Below are 16,280 nucleotides of genomic sequence, written 5' to 3'. Positions count from 1 at the left end.
GGTGAGTTTAATAAGCGTGCAAATAGGAAACTTAAAAAGAGGAAGCTACTGACTGCAGTAAAAGATGCTCAGCTAGAAGACGGCCCAATGCCATAAAGTTCAGAAACAGTGCTCCTGCTGTTTTAGCAACAGGTTTTGGATCAGGCATCTCCTCCTGTGTTGCCCCAGGGGAGCGTGTGGCCACACACCGCCCCAGGCACTGCTGCCGCAGAGAAGTGTGATGCTGCACAGCTGGTCAGAGCAGGGCTTGGTAACCTGCAAGTCACAGGCCTGCAAATTCCAGCTCCTGCCGCATCAAGCCACAAAAAAAAATCACACTATTTATTTCTTCAAAATATTTCTGACAGCGTATCAAAACAGTTTCACCTAACGTTGGAAAATGCTGGTGCCACATTCATCAGTAGCATAGCCATCCGGAGCTTTGTGCAGCACCAGTAATGCTGCCTTCACTGAGTCAACAAACTGTTATTCCCACTGGAGCGTAATTCTAAAAACACCGGCAGATGTGTGGAGGTGTACAAAGCTGAACGAGGAGGGGTGAGTCACGGCTGGGGCACCCCAGACCAACTGCAGCAATAGATGAAGCGTTTTTCATGCATTCATAGCATCGCCGCGTCTGCTTCCTGTGACTCCAGCAGGAGTTTCAAGGCTCACCGAGGAAGAGCTAATAACTGGAAAATATAGGAATGTTTTCAAAAAGGGGCGGGGGGGGGTATTTGGACACCAGGTCCTTTCAATTGCAGTCACTGCTGTCTCTGCAAGGAAAGTAGCTTTCAAACCAAAGAGGAGCAGATCTCCTACACTCCGAAGGAGTTTGGGATCAGTGTGGGCTGGTGTCTGAAAGCAGAGGTGGGCTGCTGGCAGACCGACATCTCTTCTGGATACGAGCCTGGAGGGGCCCAGGAGAGAGCAGCCTTTCCTGAGCTGGTTAGAGGTGACAATAAGCAGAACAGCTCCCAGATCTGGATGATCTTTGCTTATCAGTAGAGCACATGTCATTCACGTTGCTTAATGTGACTGAGGGTTTCTGCTGAAAAAAGCCCACCAAATACTGCAGGTCAAAAGCAAACCACCACATGTTGCTGGAGAAAGGATTTGGCTTCAGCCAGCATTCACTGGAGGCAGCACCAAAGGCACACAACAGCTTTTAAGTAACTGGGAACATTTACTGCATTTTTAATGGGCAGTTTTACCGCGTATTGGTGCACCCCCACACAATCGACAGTCTTCAACCTGGGGAGGAAAAGCAAGGCCAAGCCAGGTCTAGAAGCTACAGGTGACATCTTAAAGTTAGCAGTAAGCAGAGGGGCTGTCTGAAAAAGCAGAATGGCATCTGGTGGGTTTAGGACATAAAGCTGAAAGTCCAAGAATTTCTATCAGATGGAGTACTTCATCTGGCTTTGGGCAGGACTGAGCATCAGCTGCACGCCAGATGACCCATGCACTGATTTCTCGAGCTAAAACTAGAAGTGAAGTCACTTCCAGACTCTCCTTAGGCTTTTAAAATTCCTCCCTTTGATCCTGGTGGCTTGAAGTTAAAACTGAGATGTTCAGGACAAGCAAAGCACCAAAGCAACAAAATCTCTGAGGAGTTTTGCTGCTCTGCCTGCCTGGTCAGTCGGTGGCACTCACTGTTTGAACAGATAGGAGCAGTACAAGCCTCTTCATGAATCACTAGAGACAAAATTTCCTCCAGCACCAAAATAGCCCGATCACATGTGAATGGGAAGACTCCCAGCTGCCTTAATGCAGAGGTACTCGCTGCCTATCACAAAGGGGCCAGCTTCTCGCATTTTCTCAGGTGATGGTGAATGATATTGTGCTGGGCCATGACGACTTTAGCTCACCCCTTCTTTTCCACTGTTCTCTCAGCCCTTTATAGTCTCCTAGAAGCGATGTGGAGCTAATTCCTCCTACCCACACAAGGCCTCCATCACATCCACCACAGTCGGGCCTCCCTGCCCATTCCCTCTTGCCTGCTGTGGTCTTCACACTGCCTCACTCCAGTCTATGCCATTGCTGAGTTAGGTTCAACATTCACTAATACGTCCTCAGTTTTTTCTCAGATCCTTTTTGCCAACCTAACTGGCTACCTGGGTTTTGGAGCCTGTATTGCCACCCAAATAACACTGCCTCCCATCCATTAGATAAGGCACGCTGTGCTGCAAAATCCTGTAGGACTCTGCCCACAGCTGAAATCCCAGCGGTGTGTCTCCGGAGGCTGGTGCTGCTTTAACTGGCCTGAAGAAGCAGCTTTTGCTGGAAGAAGCAGCCAAATTTCAAGAAGTGGTGAGCAGGACGGCCCTTGCCAGGCAGGGCGTGCTTGGAGGTGGCGAGAGGGTGGACCAGTATGGAGTTGGTTGCTGCTGCTGAAAATCCTTGCACCCACCCACTGCCAAGGTGTTTTAATGGAAATTAAAAGCTTTGCAGAAGGGCAGCTCGAATCTCATGTGAGCGACAGCACAATGACAGGCTAATTTTATGTTTCATTTTTAGCAGCATTATTCTGAAGTGTAGGATAATAGTTAACTGATTTAACCAGGTTCTTGCTTCGGGTAAGAAAAGCAGAACAAAGAGAGAGGTGTTATTTTTTTTTTTAAATTTATCATTATAGTCAAGAAGCAAAATTCATATTTTTAGCTAGATCCTATATATAAACTTTTAATTGTCAATGTGATTATAAGAATAACTCCTCTTAAACACAATACATAGCACAACAAATGCAATTTTAGTGAGGTTTGTGTGGTAACACATCATTTTACTTTTAAATCCCATGCAATTTCAGTCACCCTCAGAAGGGGTGAACACGCTGGCGTGCGGTCCTGAAGGATGCCCAAAAATGCGTAGAGGGGTCCCCGAAGCGGGCAGGAGTGCAGGAAGGTGGCTCCTGCACGGGTCGTGGAGCTGTCCTCTGTGTGGAGGGGAGCTGAGCTCTGTGTGAGGAATAACCCTGTGTATGGGGTCAGGCTGTGCTTCTCGTGCTCAGACATTCATGCTCGGAGCAGGAACGCCCAGTGACCCAGGGACGTGTTGTCCTTAGCCCCAGTCAGGGCGGAGGCGCAGCTGCAGGGTGGCAGTCCCCTCCCGTCCCCTCCAGCCACCTCAGGGTGCGGAAGGCAGGCCTCCGCAGTCCCTGCGGCCCCTCCTCAGCTGGGAAAGCCCCGGAGAGCTCTCAGGGTGCGAAGGGTGGCTCCTTTCCTGCCACCCCACGTCTATACCCCGTCGGGGTCTCTGCTCGACTCGTGACACAGGCCTGACTTCTGTAATTCCTCTCAGCGGGGCCGTTCCCCTTGGGCACGAGGGGCCGGTGCGGCCCACAGCCCTGGCAGGAGCTGGGCCCTGTCGCTCTTTGGTCACCTCAGGGATGCCGACAGCTCTCCGAACAACATTTTAAACCTCTGAAAATCTGTGGTGGTGATGTTGCTCACCTGTTCTGCTTTCCTTCCCTCTCCTCCGTGGGTGTGGTCTCACTGCTTGCAGAGAGCAGTGGGTTTAGGACATTGTTCAATAACATTTGTTCTTTTACACCAGCATGGTCTTTATTAGTGTGCCAGCGAGTGATGATTATTATCCTGACTACCACTTTTTGTCCTTCCTGGCCGCCTTGCCCCGAGTGCTAATCCAAAGGAGACCTTTATTAGCCACATGAGCAAACCAGCACTGTGTGGGCTGCGCTGGGCAGGAACGTCACCTGCTGAATTACAAGGGCAGGGGGATCTAGTACGGATACTCGAGCCTGTGTGACCTCCACAGGCAGGTCTGCCGGGGCGAGGAGCACACCCCTGTGAGCTCCGTTGTGGTGGCACCGCGATGGCTGGGCGATTGGCAGCGAGGGCAGCATCCCTCCCTCCGCTGATCCCCCGTAATCCTGCCGCTCGCCTCCTGCAGCAATCTCCTCCCGGCCCACCAGGCACAGCGTGCCCGCACTGCCCTGGGCCCGCTTAACCGGAGTTACATAAATTACTTACCCGCTAATGACGCCTCTCTTAAGTAAGCAAATGGGATGACATCACCCCCCCGCAGCATGCCGGCTGCTCGGGGTGGGAGGGAAGGGGTGAGCGGGTGTCTGGGGGGGTGTGCAAGGTGCTGAGCCCTGTCCTTCCAGGAAGGGAGGTGGGAACAGGGACAGCCCAGGTGGGAAGGGGCCGTGGAGTCTTGGCCCCTGCTCACAGCAGGGCCAGCAGTGAGGCCGCGTTGTGCAGGGCTTTGGACAGCTGGGTCTCAGATGCTCCTGAGGATGGAGGCTGCACAGCGTCTCTGGACGCCCTGCCCCGCTGCTCACCTGTCCTCACCTGGAAAAGCTGTTTCCCTACATCCAGCCTGACTTCTTTTTCCAACTTAAGGCAACGCTGCCAATTACAAAGCTGGTTTAAAATACCCCTGTACACAAAAATATCACGTAGAGGCATTCAAATCAATCCACATCTCTACCCACATCTTTGTTCATCGCAGCCCAAGCTTTCTCCAGCCTTTATTAAGCTCGTTATACAATATTTGTTGTATGCAGCATCATGTAATTTATCTGTGGGAGTGCAGGAATTCGTTCCTCTCTTCCATACACAAGCAAGTAGGACCATACACCTGAATGCAGCTAGAGTGACTGCGTAGCCTGTGTTTTGCCCGGGTGCTGTGTTACTCCCTTCATGCTACAGAAACCCAGCTGGTGACAGAGGTGTCACCTGTGTTAGACGCCACCCAAAATCTCCTGAGCTCTCGGGGCCAGGTGCTGGCCTCAAGCACGTATAGGCTGTGTTCCGGCAGGCAGATGCTCAGTCCCCTCAAAGCCACTGCTGCTCTGCAGGACTGTGCCCACCGGTGCCTGATTTCACACCTCCCGAAGGGGAGGTAAGCAGGTATAAATACACCCGTATTTTCCTTGAGGGCTGGGTTTCCACCACATCTGCCTAAAGAGGTGAGGCTGAGGACAGCATGGAGCCCCCTGTGATGTGACTTGGTGGCACTGTGCACAGCCAGGACCGTGCCACATCGCATCTCTGGGCCCAAATGTCTCCGGAAAAAATTCGGGTGAGAGGGGCCCTGCCCCACCTCGGCTCTGGTCAGTGCCTGAGTGGTTTCGCACAGGGGCCAGATCCACAATAGGTGTGTGGTGGGAGCAAATCCCTCCACCTGCACTGAGACTGCTATGCCCAACCCCAGAGTCAAGGAGTGAATCCAGATCCCCTCATTCCCCACCCCTGCACACGCAACGAGCTTTCAAAGTTGTCAGATTTAAAATAAAACTGAATGTGGGATACTTTAATTTCCCTTCACATTTTCAGCCTCTTGGGTGCATGCCAGTTACGCTGGGAAGCTTCCTTCCAGAAAGACGAGTGCTGGGACTTATTTTTTCCACCCGAAAGGCAAGGCTGCCACACGGCTCCCTAATTTCAGCATGAGACCGGGGACACACCTGTACCTGGGCTGGGAAAGGACCGGTGGAGGAAGCAAAAACCAAGAAGCTGGAGGAACGGTGAAACCAGAGGAGGCAGGGACAGCTACTGAAAGCTGCTCTAGGGACAATGAACTGGAGCTTGCTTGAAAACGGAGCCCGGTTCAGCGCACCGGGAGGGCCGGCTGGCCGCCTCGGGCTCCCCATCCCTCCCGGGGGGCGGCCGGGGGCTGGCCCCGCTCCCTGCTCGCCCCGGTCCCGCACCCGGGCCGGGCAGGGCCCTCCCTCTGCTGCCTGCGGGACCGCAGTGACACCGCGCGGCGGCCGCCCGCACCCGCACCCGCACCCGCACGCCGTGGCGTTTCCCGGAGGACATTTCCCCCGGACACCCCACGCGCCGGATTTCTCCCGGTTCTACCATCACTGAGCACGCTGTCTCTCCGCTGGGAGACAGGGCGGTGGAGAAGTCTCCCCTCTGCCTCCAGGTGAGCATACGTCGAGCCAAGCTGGTCACGCCAGCCCTACAGAACAGACATGCCGGCACTTCCCAAACTGCCGATTTGCAGCCACGGATCCCTACCTGTGGCCAGGCTGCCCCATAGGAGTGATGCTCCGGGACCACCAGCGTCCCTGATGAGCACACGGGGGCCTGCAGGCACATGGAGCTGCACCACGGACACAAACGTCTGCAGAGATCGGGAGCTCAGGTTTTCCCCCGAGTGATCTGGTTAAAAGGCTTTAGCTGTGGAGAGAGGACCAAAAAAGTCCCCATCTGCTCATGAGCCGTTGGCAGCTCACTCAGGGAAGGCCTGGGGACCCTGGCCCGTGCAGAGGGAGGACAGCCCTCCTTGCGGCGTTACTGCAGCTGTGCCGGCAGTCCCTGTCAGAGCACCGAGACCAATGGGGCTGCGCATCCCGGCGCCTGAGCCCCCTTGGTGTGGTCACCCCAAGCCTGGAGGTGGGCCACCGTCACACATCCAGAGCAAAAACTCAAGGCAACATCCCTTCCTTCTGCCTGCTCTTCTGAAAGCTAACATTTTCTTCCTAACTCTCTGCAGGGACCTCAGATGCTCATCCTCAGTTCCCCTCAAACTCATGGCTTGGATAAATGCAGAGCACGCCCACACCTGGCGTCGTGCAGGTGCCCACCTGGGTGCTGGAGACAGCTGCAGGAGAGGCTGTTCCCTGAGCATCACCAAGATCAGAGGGAGCTGGGCCTCTCAGCTGCTGAGCAAACAGCAGTTGCATAAATTGAAACTGCCTCGGGCTCGCTGGAGTAAACTCGCACGCCCAGTGCGTCCTGGAGTTCAGGTGCTTTAGAGAAGAAAAGCGTGGAAATCTCCTTGTCTGCTAGGGCCAGTTCACTGCTCCACCTTGCTCGTCCCTGCCCTGGCAGGCTGTCATCACTCCCTGCCTCTCGCGCCGTCCTCCCCGGGCAGGTTTCCAGGCTCCAGCTGGAGAACACTGACTTGATTAGATTTGATTCACAAAGGCGTTTCACAACACTTGTTCACCTAAACAAAATAAAAGTCCTGGATCTAAGCATCATAATTAAGGGCAGGGTAGAGCCTTTTGAAGCAAACTGCTGGTAAGTCACCAAATTTTAAATAGCACGGTTTCCTGCCAGAGTCCCCCGCTGAGGAAAAAGTTCATAGAAGTTCAGCTGCTCAACCCACGACTTCCTGAAATAGCAGGTGACATCTTTTTGGCTTTTGTATCCCTTAAACATAAAGTCTCCTGTTCCGATTTTATTGAATTGAGTACTCGTGAGGTATGCAGGAGGCTTTTGCCATCTCCTCAGGCTTCAGACAAACGCAGCAATACGTTACAGAGGATGCCACCGAGGATGAGGAGGACTTTGTGTCTCCAACTACTTTGCTTCTGGTTCTCTGTGCTTGGACTCCCAGTTAAAAAGCCAGCAAAACTGTGCAGTGGTGAAGACTGGGGAGTGCTGTTTGCAGGCCACCGGCTGTCCTGGTGGAGGGGTTACCTCTCCCACCACAGTGGCTCAGCCTCGAATCCCTCCTTCAGCACCCATGGGTACCAAGGCCAGGCCAGAGTTGGCTCAAGCACTTCTGGCAGCCCCACACTGAAAGGAAATTGCTGAGGGGACACGTTCAGTTTCCTCTCACATGCCCACCCGAACTCTTCCCAGAAATAATCTCTACCAGGTGTACTTTCCTCAGAAACATCACTAAGCCCGCTCTGTGAATCCGAACAACATTGTGCCATCTAAAAACTTCCTGCTGTGCTGCAATGAAAGTGCTCTTGAGGAACGGGGCAGCAAAAGGAGGTAGAGTCAGGAGCACGAATATATGTTGATGGAGAAACCACTCCGCAGGCAGACACGCCACTCCTTCAGGGGATGGAGGTGTTTCGGTCTTGCAGGAAAATGTGCGAAGGCAAAGAGGCAGCAGAGGAAAGAGCTCAGGCATACATTTCACCAGCCTGTGGACACTCCTCATGTAATGGAAAGGCAGCCCAAGAGCCGCATGATGTGTCCGCAGGAGAAGACCAAGGCTGGGCACCTCTGGGAAGCAGGGAGCCTGGGCAGAAGCCCAGCCCAGCTCCTGTCTGTTTCCACCATTGCCGAAGGCAGAGGTACTTCACTCAGCGCCACACGCAACACAGTGGCTGCCAGGTAGGTCCAGTGCACCACGCTGCAATGCCAGGCCTGAGGAAGCACTTTGAATGTGGCAAAATGAGGCACTTTGACCAGTACGTTAACTGGAAATATAAGCAAGATCGAGACCACTGTACGTAGTGTTTCCATGAATCAGCTTCTTCCAAAGGGAAAGCTGTGCCACGTGAAATAGGTTAGCCCGTTACACACACCGAGCCCTTCCCCAGAGACCTCGCAGGTCAGGGCCGAGACAAGCTGAAGCAGGCAGGCAAAATAAACCCCGGGTGTGGAGGTGCCCATAAAGAGAGCAGAGCAGAAATTGAATTTGCCACAGGGCTGACTGATGCCAGAGGGGAAGAGTTTGTTGGCAAATTTCAAAATGAGACTTAAAAGAAGTGCTGGTTCATACAAACTAAGCAGCCTTGCTAGGCTGAAAAAATGATGAAATAGCCCTTTGTGTGTTCCTGCCTTCCCCTTTATGCGTATGTCATAAATAATTAACTGGCTCTTTGTCTTCAGCCCTTGATGAACCTGGGGTGTAATAACAGGAGTAGACGATGGTATCTCGGCTGTCCTCCCTTCAGACAACACCGGGCTCTCGCATGCAATCCTGCGGCGGCACCGAGCATCTTCTCCTTATCCTCCCGATCAGGTTTCCGTCCTGTCCTCCCGCTGTGCACGTAGCCGCCCTCCAGAGCCACCTCCAGCAGGCACAAAGGCCCGGCAGCGCCGCGCAGACAGGCGGGCCTGCTCCTGCTGGGCTGTAATTACGGAGCGGGTGGCCTCCAGCAGCAGCCACCAGGCCTGGACAGCAGCGGTGAGCAAGTAACGCCCACCGGCCAGCCTCCCCGTGACTGGTTTTTGTTGTGTTTGTGGTCGTGAGTCAGAAGGGAGCACCTAGCAGCTTGCGTGACACGTGTAGGAGCCGGGCCTGCAGAGCAGCACCTGACAGAGCAGACAAAAACACCTTTCCTGTGCCTGCGCCCTGAGCCACCAGCGAGAGACCAAGCAAGGTGTCAGGCCCGTGGTAGGTAGCCATCCCGGTTGGAGATGCCAACCCTGCATATCTCTGGGCATCACGAGCCCGTATTTGAGAGAGAAAAATGGCTCCATGGGCTTTCATTGGAGAAAGCTGTGGCTCAGGGGCCTGCAGCAGGTCGGTGCCCCCTGACTGCAGGCGCGTGTCCCAGCTCCACATGGGGCCGGGCGCCCATGGGGTGGCCGGAGGTTTGAGGTCTCGCCCTGTGCCATGAATCAGCAAGGCCACAGCTGGCTGAGGAGCCCCATCCTGCCATCCCCAGCGTGGCTGCTGGGGCCAGACGTGTTCCTGCCCGAAGTGAGGGACACCACCAGTTCCCGCTGAGTGCCTTTCCCCTGCGCCCCGGTGCCCCATCCTCTGTCCTTAGGGGCATTACACCTGTGAGATGCCTGGGGGTGATCTCCATGTGTCCCAGCAGTGGTGGTGCCCCAACAGGGGTCCAAGAGCTGCCAAAGCTGCCCCAACATGAGACAGGAGACATGGGGCTAAGCCCAACCCACCACCACCATGGGCGAGCACATCCCTGCTGAGAACAACAGGGAATGAGGGACACCACAACAACCCACTGAGGGGTTGTCTGGGCCCCCATGAGCAGCAGCTCCCTTCTGGAGGACAAGAGCATCTAGTCCTTCCTTCTGACACCCCCGTTTGCTCTGGATACACGCAGCACCAACACGTATGTGATTTTACACGGCTGCCCTGAGTCTCCGAGGACACACGGAGCGCTCACCTGTGCAGGCGAGTTTACGGGAGATCTCGGGGCTGATTAAAAACTGCAGCACACAGGAAGACCTGATGAGCTGCCCGAGCAGTCACAGGTGAAGCAGCACGAAACAGGTATCTCCGGTCCGCAGCTCCCTCTCTCTCACACCCCTCGTCCTTCCCCCAGCGCCGGCTCCGCCACGCTTTCCTCCCCCTGCCACCGCTCCCATCTGCGCCGGGCGGGCGTCCGTCCCCCCGCGTGCCCCTCAGCGTCCTCCCAGCGCCAGCCTGGCTCCTCCTGAGCCCTGAGGTTGCTGTGGGGCAGGCACCCACCTCCCAGCCCTGCTGGCTGCAGGCGTGCCAAGAACTGTGTCACCTCTGTGGAGAGACGTGTACCTAGCGATGTCTGATTCAGATCGCTGTTAATCCCTCTGGCGGAGTCGTTAGTGCTTTCTGCCTCGGAGCGCCAAGGACCACTGGAGAGGCGGGATGCGCCCCGCGGTGATTTCTGCTGCTCACCCCAGCGTGGGTGCTTCGGTTCGTCATTGCCTTTCCTCTCGAGAAAGGGGTACAGCTCCTACCAGCCCCGAGCACCCCCAGCCGGGTATTCACTGCTCCCCCATCAACCTCCTAATGAAAACGTCGAAAGCTAGCGGGTCTGTGATACTGAGCCGTGCATTGCTGCTCTTGGAGCGTGGGTTTTCTCCCCGTTGTGTGGCTGCCTGACAGCAAATTCATCCCGGAGCCGAGGGAAAGCCATGATGTGAGCTGTGCACTGAGCAAGGAAGAGGCAGGATGCCAGCTCTGCCCCTCTGTCCATGCAGAGCGGCTCCATGCAAGACAAAGCAAGGAAGAGCAGGCCAAGAAGCACTGATGGACATGAAAGGCAAATACTGCTAACTACCAGGGGGAAAACACGGTATCGATGTTTTCGAGTTGGCACCTTAGCATTGCGTTGCATCCCTCAGCACCGGTATTTGCAGCGGCAGGAGGTCCAAGCCAAGCCATTCAACCAAAATAGGGTCACTAGGACAAAGCACTTACTGTCACCAAAACCCACCCCATGACTGCGCAGCAAAAGGCCCTGAACTCAAAGTGAACAAGGGATGAAGTGCTGGAGGCCGCAGCGTGCATTTCTCACGAGCTGCCCCACGGACCCCGCTGCCCAGCAGCCCCGACAATTCCCACTCCACCAGGCTCTCCTCTTTCTCCTCCACCCCAGTGCAAGGCTCCCACAGCCTGCCAGCCTCACAAGGGGCTGGAAAAGCTGGAGCCAGCTGTGGAAGTGAAATATTCCTGGTTAAGAGATGATCAGCAGCAGTTCAGACCGATATGGGATTTGGCATTTCAGCTGCAGAAGCCACACTAAGGCAGTGTTCTCCCATCCCATCACTCACATATCTGTTTTCAAACCTTTTTTCCTAGAAGGAAAGCAGAATTTATTTTTTCCCTTAGGTTTTCTTTAAAAAAAAAAAAAAAAAAGGAAAAAAAAAAAGCATCTTAGTGTTACTTGTGACAGAAGTAACCATTTGGGACCTTGAAAAGAAACCCACAGGTTGGAGTGAGAGAGAAAGGAAAATCCTTTGGGCACCTCAAAGCTGTCCCAGACCTCTGAGCTGGACTCTCGCCAGCTGTTTTTCTGGGGCAGGTGATGCCACAGGTGCACTGAAAGCTGGAAAACAGAGGTTCAGGGCAGGACAGTTCACCCGTGATAAATCATGATGTCATGTGTCTTTGCGCAAGACCAGGAAGTTTTTCTTTCTCGAGTGTACCTAGGTCTTCAGGAGGAAATGGTTGCACACACAGCCTCTGAGTCTGTCACAGATGATTACATCTGTCTCTCCTCTCGGCTAATCTCCTGCTCCTCCTCAGCTCGGCGGGACCCACGGCTTTCCACACCCCCTCACCTCCATCACCAGGAGCACCCAAAGCCCTGCAGGGGCAGGAGAGGTGAGCGTGGGGCCGGGGCCCGATCCTGCCTGCCAGCACTGCCGGCGCCCGGTGGGAGACGCCTGGCGCCCGGCCCGGCCTGGGGCAGCATTTGGGAAGCCCCAGCCCGCACACGCGCCCGAGCGCCGGCCGGGCGAAGCTGCCAGGTGCCTCGGGGAAGCGAGGAGGCATTTCTCTGGCACTGCCAGCCCCGCGTGTTTCCCTCCACATCCAGCCCCTGCCTTCCTCTCTGGCTGGCAGCGCTCATCTCGCGCCGTAGCAGAGTGTCGCCAGCATCTAAGAAAAGCAAACAGCAATGTTTTCTCACCTGTCAACGGAAAGCAGCCCAGATTCAAAGAGAATGGTGTTTTGCATCCTACTTACTCAAACATAAAATCCTATTTTCCCTCCAATATGAAAGCAGGAAAGCTACGGACAAAGGGTTTCTCGCTTCAGGAAGAGGAAATACCAAAGAGAGTTCTCCAAAGACCATTTGCAGGCTGAACTTTGTAATTAAAAAAATAGGGCACAAGTAGGAATTGATACGCCCTAACAAACGCTTCAGCTGTGACCGCGTCTGGATACTTCAGGCAGGCGATCCGTCGAGTTTGGGCACCCTGGCACTTCTGCAGCCGCGTGCGGATGAACGCCATAGGCGGCACCGCCAGCTGGGCGGTGCGGGCAGAGCCGTGTACCTGACCCGAAAGCAGCCAGGACAAGGAGGTGCTGCAAGGAGTGACCCAGCCAGAGGCACACGGGGTGGGGTGGGTGCAAAGCACACAAAGCTCTGTCAGGGGCCCGCCACCAAGGGTGCCACCAGGGCGGCAGCACAGCAGGCAGCGGGAGCGCTCAAGGAAAATGGTTCAGTTGTCTAAACACACCCAGACACACAAAACCCTGTGAAGATGCCGGCAGAGGAGAGACAGGCTTGCAGCCATGAACGCGAAGATGCTGGCTCTGTCAGCCTGTTGTTGCACATCATCATTTAAAAGCCAGGAATATTTATTGGTGGCGAGTGGATATCGATCGCCTGACCACAGTCATCGACACGTGGTTTTTGGCACCTCCTGAGCAATTTGTCCCCCTCCTGCCACGGGACATAACATGTGGCCCCGGGCCCAAACCCACACAGGCAGACCCCAGGCACAGAACAGTGCTCGCTGAGGGCTGCCCAACGGGAGAGCTGCTCCCCTAGAAAACAGCTAAGTGCCCGCTGTGCGGCTTGGAAAAGATGAATTTCCGCGCTAGCAGCAGCCGCTCGGGCACTTCCATCAGGTGCATGTGGCGGCAGCGGTTTCATTTGCCCAAAGTGCATTTTACAACACGAGGGCAATTCCTCGATTAGTCATCCACCGGCAGCAGCGTGCGGCCGGCTCCTGGCAGCTCTTCCCCGGCCTGTGCCGGCATCAAACCGTGAGCAACGCCCTGGGGCAGCTGCAACCCCGCCACCCTGAAAGCAGCCCCTCTGCAGGAGGGACAGGGAGGTGAACCAGCACCCCCCGGGCTTTCTGCAGCCAGCCTTTGGAAGCGGGTAGGCGCTCCTCAAGGTCTTGGTTAGTCTCATTTTTGCCCGGCTTGAAAGGGAAGAGCGCATAGCGTGCCACCTGTACGGCACAGAGAAGCAGTGTTGCTTAACCTGGCCATTCAGTCGCAGGGAACAATTTGGTGTGTTTTCAGCAAGCTGTAGTCTTATTTGTACTTTGCAGAAGAAAAGCGTTGTATTTCACCAGCCTAGCCTTAATGTTTGTCCCTTCCCAGAAGCTTTAGATAATTATTTGGTTCGATGTTTATCATTTAAAGAGTAATTCATGTGCTAATATGCATAATCCTACAGCACAGTTTAATTGCAAGATTTTAGCGCTACCATTGAGCTGCATTGTTGGGATTCACTTCTCTCGTTCTTGGACGGGCTCTAATTAGCGCAGTGCCAGGAACTGATTTTCTTGCCTGTTCACAGCTTGGAAAGTCTTTAGCAAAAGCTACCAGGGGCAAAATGTTTTGTTCCTCTCAAAATGCTGAGAGAATTTGAACTTGGAATTTCACTGATGAAAGGGGGAAAAAATGCAAAATGAAACGTGGTTCAGAGGCAGGTTTTCAGGAAATATTTCTGAAAGTTAAAGCATTTTCCACACACACACACACACAAAGCCCCCCCCCCAGAGTCATCACTTCAGTGAAAGCACCACAAGCTAGCGACATGTTTGCACTGGGAATTTCAAAATTTGGGGGAGGATGCAGATTCCCTTTCTTGCTCTTGCTTTAATGACATTAAAGGGAGCAGAAGTTGAAAGCACGCAAAGCAAAGCGGCTGCTTATTCACGGCCTGAGACAGGGCTTTGTACGCCCCAGATCACGGCTGCGCTTTCCAGTCATGCCACAGAAGATGCAGTCTCCCTAAAAACCCGGCCTTACTTGTTTTTAAGTTGTTGGGTTTTTCTCCCAAGCAGTGACATGGCCAGGACAGTCCCCATCCTGCCCGAAGCAAGCAGACACAGGCATATGAAGGAGCCTACCTACACCACAGCCCTCCCTTGCACCTCACGTGGCGGGGGGCTCTCCTTCCACCACCTGACACGCAAAAGCAAAAAATAACAGAGTCAGAAACATTATCGCCACCGAGTCATTTTGGACGAGCTTCGTCCGAGACCAGAACCAAACCAGGAGCATTTTCAGCGTGGCAGACATTTTCCTTAGCTTCCAGAAAAGAAAAATATGAGTCAACAGGCTAAAGAAATCACAGAAACAGGTGGTGGGACATGCTGTGTGGGGTTCAGTATTCGTGCAGTTGCTGTGCTCCTCACATAGGCCTGTTTTAAAATGAACCAAAATACCGCTGGCTGCTTGCGGTTCGTGTAAGCTCACTGCCTTAAAGACAGTGGAAATCTGTAGGTTTTCCCCCGTGATTTTTACTCATTTTGAGACAGTCACTTAAATCTCCTCTCTACAGCCAGTAGATAGCCAGTAGTGGCTCTCTAACCAAAGCATGGCCAAATAAAACAAAATAAAATAAAATTTATATTTTTTCCTGACTTTTGGGCCTCACAGACAACAAAATGAGGAAGACCACTTCTGTAGCCCTCCTCGCTGACCCACACAAGAGCCTCTCGGTATCACTTTCAGCCTGCTTTAGCGAAAGAGCTGCAGGATAGAAGAGGTTAAAGCATCCTGCCACGTGGAAGGCTTTTGCTTGAAAGGTCCAGCAGCCTCTCCCTTAATCTGCAGCGCGTAGCTGCCATCATACAGCAGCTAAAGGCATGAGCTTGTTAATGCTAAAATGACAGATGTTGTAACAACGGGGTATTTATTAAGTTTCCCATTGCCCTGCTGTGTTCTCGGACCCCGGGTTTTTTCCAGGACTGCTCTTTGGATTCATAGTAATCAAAAGTTAATGGAAGCTCGTTTCCAGCTGTCTAATGAGAAGTCATGTAAAGCGGGAAAGGAAAACAACTAAACAGCAAACATGTAAACTCTCCCTCTGCATCTCGGCCTGGCTCCTGCTAAAGAAGGAAGCTGTATAATTCTCTTATTGCAGGGCACAGCGTTTTCTGTCTTTCTGCTTGCATGTGTAGGTTTGGTTAATAGAAAGTATATCACTTAGCTAGCGAAGTGCCACTTTGGGTAGGGCGTTCTCCTTCGGAACCAATCCGTCAGCACTAAGGTGTTCAAAACCCAGGATGATCAGATCTGGGTAAAACCCCAAGCACACTTTCATGGGAAAAAAAAAATGCCTGTGCTCCAGAAATGCATCTATCATGCTCTCCACTCCTCTCTACCACATTTTCACCACCTGGACAAACCATCGATGGGACTGACCTGGTATTTCTGGAATAAAGCGATCAGCACACAGTCAGCACCATGGCAGGTTACTTTTGCAGGATGTATAACAGAAGCAAAAATGCCACTTAGGATCAGCTGAGCAGTTACCTTCATAATTCTGCAGTGGTTTCTTCTTTGTAAAACTAAGGAAAACGTTTTCCAAGCCTGTTTTGTTGCTCTGGTCCCCGGTCTCACGACATGCTCCGCAGCCACTCGGAGCTCTGCACGCTGCTGAAGCGCTTGTTAGTGGCGAGTGACCTCCTACCGAGGTTGTGGAGTTGCCTCAGGTGTTATGACCCAAACCTACTTTCTTTACAGCTGACGTTTAAAGAAATACTGTGCTCACAAAAGTTGGACAGGTTTTTGAAAACGAAGTTTATTTCTGTGTTTTGTGAACTACTTGGATTAGAAACAAGGATACAGAATTTGTGAATCATTTTCTGGTTGATTATGAAACGCTGTATCAGGAGAAATAATTATTTAATTTGAAAACATTCTTAGTAATATATAAAATATTTGCATTTGAACTTTAAAAGCTTGGAAGCATTTCTGTCAGCTAGAGAACCTTACAAGCCTTCATCATTGTTGTAGTAAGATCTATTAAAATTTAGCTGGTTTTGGAGTTGCAGATGCACTGCACTGAGTAAACCTCAGATTTGTAATTTAAGGTTAAGGTTTAGAGATAAAGGGGAAGGGAAAGATGGCAGCAGTCCACCCTCGTTTATCTTGTGTAAGCAATTTTTGTCCTAGCCCCGACCAATGGGCTTCTCTCTCCAAACCAC

General features: G+C 53.1%; 1 long non-coding RNA gene across 1 annotated transcript; it reads left to right on the top strand.

Moving 5' to 3' along the window:
- Window positions 1–4,941: 4,941 nt before the first annotated feature.
- On the top strand, window positions 4,942–11,252 carry LOC308192767. The gene is made up of 2 exons (XR_013949125.1): window positions 4,942–5,874; window positions 6,448–11,252. It is a non-coding gene; the product is annotated as an uncharacterized lncRNA (long non-coding RNA).
- The last annotated feature ends 5,028 nt before the right edge of the window (window positions 11,253–16,280 follow it).

The sequence above is a fragment of the Anser brachyrhynchus genome (assembly GCF_964034855.1).
Source record: "Anser brachyrhynchus genome assembly, chromosome: 3".
In the NCBI taxonomy this organism is placed as follows: Eukaryota; Metazoa; Chordata; class Aves; order Anseriformes; family Anatidae; genus Anser; species Anser brachyrhynchus.
This window is presented reverse-complemented; position numbering and strand designations above follow the sequence as displayed.